The sequence below is a fragment of the Melanostigma gelatinosum genome, assembly GCF_949748355.1.
Source record: "Melanostigma gelatinosum genome assembly, chromosome: 1".
In the NCBI taxonomy this organism is placed as follows: domain Eukaryota; kingdom Metazoa; phylum Chordata; class Actinopteri; order Perciformes; family Zoarcidae; genus Melanostigma; species Melanostigma gelatinosum.
The window spans coordinates 6,324,022-6,332,068 of NC_136634.1; positions in this window are offsets into that span (position 1 = coordinate 6,324,022).

The window sequence follows — 8,047 nt, forward strand, 5'->3', positions numbered from 1 at the left end:
CAGAACTCCTCTCCCCATCAAACATGAGGGGACATCAGACAGAGAGTGAGCTGAGCACATGTCAGTAACGGCCTAACTATGAGACTGTAATCATCACTGTGGCCAGGCACAGACCAAAGCCTCCCAACGCTTCAAAGACAATAGTGGAGGAGGCGCATACATCAGGATCTCAAGTCGTCTGCCGTGATGGATTTTAAGGCTCTACTGAAGGGGGATATCCTCTTCAGAGGAAATAGAGGCCAGCAGGTCAGCCTTGTGGTCGACATGAAAAGAAGGAAGAAATGCTGTGTGTGTGTGTGTGTGTGTGTGTGTGAGTATGTTAAATCACACTTACATCCAATGTTTAATATGTTTTTTATTGCTTCGAATGCAATTTTCTTACTTGCTATGCAAATCTTAGGCTGCGTAACCTAACTTATGTGAGATTAAAGATTCTATCCCAAATGGCCAATGGCAGAATTAACGCCACTTCTTTTTACGAAAGTTAGAAGAAGAAAGAAATGAATACATTGTCTATACTCTACAAAAATCAAGTCTATTTCATCAGCATGGTAGATGAGAAACTGTCAATTTCAATGGTAGTTGGAAAAAACACTTTAAATTGGCTCGGAGTAGTTTGCAGGAAGAAAACAATGCCTGTGTGCATGCTGCACACGAAAACCCACAAGTAAGGACGTAAACAGCTGAACATGAAGAACAGAAAGCCATACAGCCAGACTGCGTGGGAGGACATTACCGAGGAACGGCCTGGCGGGCTTTGAATCTGGACAGTAAGAAAGGCTGGGGCAGCAGTCCCTAGCAGCGTTACCAAACCACATACATGTGTGGGGACGAATGAGCAAATATCTTCTGCCAGATCCTCCATCCAAAGCCAAGAGGGAGCTGCTCGCACTGGAAGCCTATGGTATGACTAAGCCGAGTGGGCTTGATGAGTCTACGTAATGGCAGGGGAGCAGACCTGTGTGTGTCTGCACTGTTTGTTTGTGTACTCTGCTGTGGCACAATAGTGGTCAGGCCTCTCAATACAAGTGGTCATGGTGGTGTCTGGCCCAGAGGAGACATGGTATGGGGCTGATGGGTGTCTGGCCCAGGGGCTGGTGAGGCGGACTGATCCCAGACAGAGACCAGAAGACCTCAGGAGGCACGTGCTCGGCCGACTCCTGCACTCACCCACTCCCTCTTTTTCCTGGCGTACTTCACCGGCTCCCACCGCAACACATGTTATAGGATATAAGTGAGTTCTTTTAATAAATTTGGGGGTATTTATTTTTTTCCTCTATTTTACAAACCACTGTTACTCATTACCATAAACACAAAAATGTTTCTTGTAGATTGGCACTACCAACTCGCATTGGTTTTGCTCCTGTCTCCCTGAGAATCTCATCTCTGCAGTACGCTTCATGTGCACAAAGATAATGGGTTGATTTACATGTTTGAAATGCGAGAAGGTGATTGTCTAGATGCCCATTTATTGCAAACTTGGCTCGTGTATTACATGTCATGCGTTAAATCTGAATAAAGCATAAAATAAATACCTTTTACTATATCCACTGATGACCACTAAACACGTTTCACCTGCATCAAAAAGTGTTCACTTACTGTGCTTTTCAAGGGATTTGTAAAGTGGTGTTTCACAGAAGTCCAATAGATGGCAGACACATACAACACAACACTGCACAGCCAGAGAGTTTTAACAATGTATTTCCCTGGACAACTGTCACCACCTCACATTACAATGGCAGAAATAGCCAACCCAAGACCAATGTAAAAAAATCCCCTCATGAATCTAACCTTCTATCCAGTAGGACAGACATTGTAATAAAATCTGAACTCACTGAAATGTATGCCCATCATTTTTTAAATATGTTCCACTGGGATCTAAATAGTACAGCATTAAAATCCTATAAGATTCAGACTTAAGCCTGACAAAGTGTTGGATTGCACAAAAAACAATGTGGGAATCTGATGTGAATGTTGTAGAAAAGTCTACTGGGACCCTCACCCAAAATAGGATCATAAATGATTGGCGCCACAACTCTGTATTTCATGACAAGTTCTATACAGCCTTTGTGATATGCGACTCCTATTATTGCCGCCCTTTCAATCAATTCAATCGTTTGAGGTTTAGGTTGATAGACAGTCCACCAATTATACAGGGGCTCCACCTTGACCCAAAGAAAAACACAAAGCATACAAGTGTGCCTCTCCATAACTTACAGATTTTAAACATAACCATTTACAACCACTACTGAACCTCGACCTGCTGCCAGAGTACACAGTGGATCAATCACATTTGGGAATATAGTCCTAGGCTGCACTCATGAAAATTCAGCGTGCAGTCTCTCTGTTGTTACAAGCAGCTCAGAACACACTGTGACGTCCATAGTGCTAAAGTGGATGCATATCATAGGGAAGGAAAGGAAACAAATCCAACCACATATAAACATGGTGTGATGGCCCCCGAAAGAAGTCTCTGACCTTAGACTGTAAAGTCATCTTTTCTAAAATGAAATGGGTGATTTTAACGTGGCATTTATTTGTTTCATGTTTGGTGAACTTTTATTGTCTGTTGAAAGATTTAACACAAATGTGTTCTTAATTAGGATAAAAAACGCATTGTCTATTGTGGAAACTATGAGACACTCGCTGTGAGATTTAAATATATCTTCACTTCAAAAAGTGCTTTCTCAAAAAAGTCCTAGAAGAGCTTGTCTGAAATGCTTGTTTAAAAGGGTTAAAGCCATATTTTAATGAGTAAATGCATTGTATTGCCATGATATGGCTCATATGCCACTTTCCATTTTGGCTATTTCAGTTTCAGAACAAATCGAAGAATTTTAAGGGGGTTCTCGTCCCATATTGAACCTACGTCATATTTGCACTTTGAAATACCGTTCCAGCGGTGAGGCTTGGACCCTGAGGTCTTTAGCTATATATGCTGACACTGACTATGATTTCACAGTGGACCTTCTGCGCAAGGCTTCACTTACAATAAGTGGCCTACAGACCTCAAATGTTGGAGCTTTCATTGTTTGTGAAAATAAGCTGGGAGTTTGCCGTGTCTGCTAAAGTGTTGTTTTGTCTGTGTCTGACTACACACACACCCAACTGTCACCCCTCGGTGGACACCCTGCACCGTGTCATAGGTCTAGGAGCACTGACTGGGAAGGGAACACATCAGGAGAAAGGAGATTTGCTCTGTAAAAACAACAGGGAGTTGTCAGTGGATTTTGGCATTTTCGATACAAGGGAAGCTATTATGTGCTTCATGTTTTGATCTGAGGCAACGAGTATGTAATCGTGGGGAAGTTACATTGCACTTGCCCTTTGAGTTTGACACTTCGAATCATCACTTACAGTGGTAAGAATCACACCCAGTAATTCATCACCTAATCACTCAACAGAATGTGTAATAAACCAAGCTTTAATTGCTAAATTCCTCAAAGCTGAGAGAGATATCTTAGGCAACACTATACATACAAAATCATCAAAAATCAAAATAAGAAAAGGTCTGGCTTTGCATTTGCCACAATCATAACACAAATGTGTGACGCAGATCTGGAAAAGATAAAAAGGAGCCTGCTAACATACTCAGTCTGAACCAATCCTAGTGTGACGAAGGGAATGCAGAATAAATCAGCCGCGATGAGACAATGTAAAAGCTGTAATGGTTTTTGCCTGAGCTCAATGAGAACATTTTTTTTCTGATAGAAATACTATTTATGGGTTTGTAATTGCAACGCTTGATCTTGCAGAGCACATCTGTATGTCATTGTTTCTAAACCACTGTCTCTGCGTACACTCAGATTTGAAGAAAAGACATTCAGAGAATTAATTAACCAATTGTTCGGAGGCATCATCACGGGAAAAAGGACAAAACGCGTCAAAAGGCACATTTTTTATTTGGTGACAGCCACAATGCGTTTGCCTGCGTTCCCATTAACATCTTTGTATCTCTGCCTGCTCAGTGCTTCATTTGACACTGTGCATGACTATGGAGTGGTTTAGGTTTTCAGGATCTGCAATGAGACAAAGGTCATCTGTGATATTAATGAGTGGAAGGCCTTTGAATCTGGCACGCTGGCATTAAGCTTTTCTGCGTGACTAAATGTAGCTTACAATTGCCAATGACAATTAATATGTCACATTTTGTTTTTTCAACAGGGTGTTTTCTGCCTTTTGTAACTTCAGAGCGTTGAAGAGATCCATCAAAATGTTGCCTTGGTACTAGGTCATACACACAACGTAGGTTTGGTTAATGGTTACCAACTACAGTATGGACTCCTGAAGAGCAGGTCTGTGAAAGCAATGCCACTTCATCACAGTCTGTACACCACACATCTGTTGATATAGCAGTCACCCTTGTGAACACACACATACAATTCACAAAACAGAGGAAAATGCCTACTTAATGGACATATGGCCTACATTGTTGGTAGACCGCTAGGATGATGTCTTCCTCTGTTTCCTCTCATGTCTGGGTGAATTAAATAGATCAAGCATTCTTGATTCCGTCCGATTAGTGTAGAGTTCAGAGGAACCAGACTGGTTGTTAGACACCATATCCTGTGTGTATGATGATGTTGTACAAACTATGTATCACACAGCCTCGACTTGTTGTGTGGTAAGGACGAGGCAGATGCTACAGATAAGGTTAGGGTTCAAATGTAGTTAAGCCAGAGGAGACTCTGGAAGCCATTGAGTCATTGATCTCAGGCTTCTCCAATCCATACTGAGCCTCGAGTTATTCTCTATCCACTCACCCGCCTTCCCTTTTTACCCTTTGTTGTGGTCACTGGGGCAATCGGTTACAGCCCAGCGGAATGGAAACCACTCAGTCAGTCCCCTGCTAGAGCAAACTATTAACCTGAGGATCCAGTTACTATGATCAGTTTGGGAGGGAAGGCACCTTAAGGGGAGATTTAGTTTCTCAGAATACTTCACTATAATCCTAACAGAAAACATTGTCATACATGTTACTCGAATCACTAACAATGTTTCAACCAGTGGAATTCCTCCAATTACGGCATTTACCAAGAAATTAACTTTTACATGAGTCTTTGCTTTGTTTATGTCAATGTAAATGTTGTGTTTTAAACAACTGTCCCATAGTATCTCTTTGCAATTGGGATTTCAGGTCAGGATGGAAGTGACTTCATTCCCAAAGCTATCAAAGAAACGGCAGAAGACAAACACAACAATGATGATGAAGTGGATAAACCCAATACAACTTGTTCCTGTGAATTGGTCTGTCTGTGTGTCTCGTCGAGGCAACTATGGTGATTTATGTTGAGTCTTGTGGGTTCCAACCCCAGACGCTGTCTCCCAGTTGGAGCAGCAGAAATGGAGGGTCGTGGTCGCAGCGGATGCTGTTTTCCACAGTTGCTTCTGCCTTCAGTCTGCCTTCTCAATTTAAAGTCATGTTTGTGCTCCACATTTGTTTGTGCTCACAGATGATTTTTGTAATAAGACTCAGACGTTCTGGTATTTCGTGGATTCCTGGGTGATGACATTGCGCTTTGCTTTTCTGGGCTTGTGGCTGTCTCCCGTGGAAACTGTAGCTTCCAGAAACTACGAGCTGTTTTCTGGTGTGTCTGTGGGATGAAATAAAGAATAGAATGAGTCTTGCCGATGTTCCCTCTGCCACAATTAAGAGCAGACCCGCTGTGTGTCGGGGAACGCACAAGATGAAGAAGCAGCCTTTTGCCGTCTCCTCTGAGACATGACTAGGGGGACAAGTATTTCTGCCCGGAAAATGTCATCATAATAGCTGCTCCATTGTTCTTATCATACCAGTTGCTGAGTTAATAATCATCATAATGTTATAAAGGAATTTTCTTTCTCAGTTTCTTTAGGATGTGAATCTATCATGACTAAAGCCACAAATGTTTCTCAAAAAAGGGTTTCTCTTTTGGTGGCACAAAAGTGTCCTTTATAGCGCAAGAAAAGCAATACTTTGACACTGAAACATGAACAATATAATGGAAATATTGACAGTATATTCTAGAGTCGTAGATGCCCTTTTGTATATTCTTCAAAAACATGATTTACTGAATTCGAGGAAGTGTGATTACAGTTTTATGTACACTGTGGATTTGGCATTGGCTGTCTTTTGGACAACACTGAACTGTCGTTGGAGTTCCATGGACCACACACAGCTCTTTACCCAAAGCGCACTCTGGCCAGTGCCCACTTGCCTAGACACCAAGTGTGGAAGGTGGGTGTTACCGCCTGTGACCACCGGTCACCCTTTGGATCAGTACCGTCCAACAGATGGACCTGCCAGTAAGCCATCCAGGAAAGGCGAGGAAAGGCTAAGAATAAGTTTTACACGCATGAGAATGAGTTTGAAATGTAGATTTCTTGCTGATATTGGGTCAAGGACCAAAGAGTATGTGTTTCAAGAGAGGAATCAGCTGTAAAATATATTGTGATCTCATCAGACTGTCAAGGTTCCCACTTTCAAATGACTGGTTGAGCAAAAGTAGGTAGATTTAAGAGAGCTCTCCATTTGAAAAAGAGCTCATTGCCAATCAGTCAATGGTTTCTGTAATGTATGGATGCCGGCTGTGTTTTGAAATGGACTGTGTGTGGTATATGGTGATTGAAGAGGAGAGCGAGAACTCCCAGTTTGAACGCATTGTGGATTCTGAGAACCCATCGCGTTTGGTTGACCTTTGCTAAGCAGCAATGGAGGCCTCTGTAGCTTGATGTCAAGGATGTACAATTGGGCTGCAGGGTGATGAAGCAATAGTAGTTCCCGCAAGGGTCTGTCACCAAACCTCCCACCAACACCACTCAGCGAGCAGCAGCATTGGATAGATTTCTCATTTGCAGGGGTAAAGGGTCTTACACTGTAATGACTATAACATGTGATTCCAGAGCTGTGGCTTTTTGCTGGGGTTTCTCAAGACAGTAATGGGTATACGACCTCCCCCTACACTTCGATGCGTCAACTCTCCTTTCCACCATTATGAATGAAGCATGGCACCATTTGGCTCAAAAGATAAGTAGAATGGGATTCCTCTCCATTGTTTTTCTTTTTTCATCAAATTGCACATCCACCCCTTTAAAACATGATAGTCTAGTCTGTCTTTGGGGATATCCTTAGCTGCCATCTATCAGCAGTCACTGACATCTATAAACACGCTGAATACTTGGCAATTGACTCCTTCACAAAAGTGCAAACCGGAATACTTCAAGACTGTGTAATGCTGCTAACACTGTCCTCTAAAATACTCCCTGGATGGCCCAATATATAACAGATGTTCTGCCATTAATGTCATTGTTTCTTGGCATCTAGATAGATGAGGAAGAGTGATAACACTCTACATTGCCATTTTCATCGATTTTGATGTCAATAATGTGTTAAAGATTGCATGCTTTGTTGTTTATGTAGTTCATATGCAATGTTGGGCAAAGTTACTTTTAAACATAAATTATTACATTACAATGTTACTCCTGTTATTGCCTCGCGTAGACCATCTGTAGCTCTTTATTGCATCGATGGTAGCGGGCAAATGTTTTTTTTCTGTCAGGCACAGTTCCCTTCATGTAACGCGTCATGTTATATTAACGATGTTTGGGAAAGATGGAGACTCTACAGTTGATATGAATTCAGTTCCCTCCAGTATGTAACCAGCTACTAGCTTGCTGATTTTCCTCGACGTGACAGCTGAAAGCTGTTTCAGAGCTTGTTTTTCTCCTCGATGTGCCTCACCACCCGCCAGTGTTGTGGAGATGTGGGTATGCAGATGCGTATTAAAATCTTTTGAAAACATAACTATATAGCTGATTACTTGAATTGCAAACTAACGCGTATGTTAGTGGCTACAACAAAAAAGTAATCGGAGTACGATAGCGCATTCATTTGTAAGGCGTAACCCCCAACACTGATTACACATATATGAAATCTAAGTGACTATTATATCAGGGAATTCTACGAGGCGCTGACATATTTCTCCCTCTGAAGGAAACTGTATCATCTTTAAATTAGCTGTGTCAAACACCTTTAAGCCAAGAAACATATATCCCTGTTAGCTCTGAA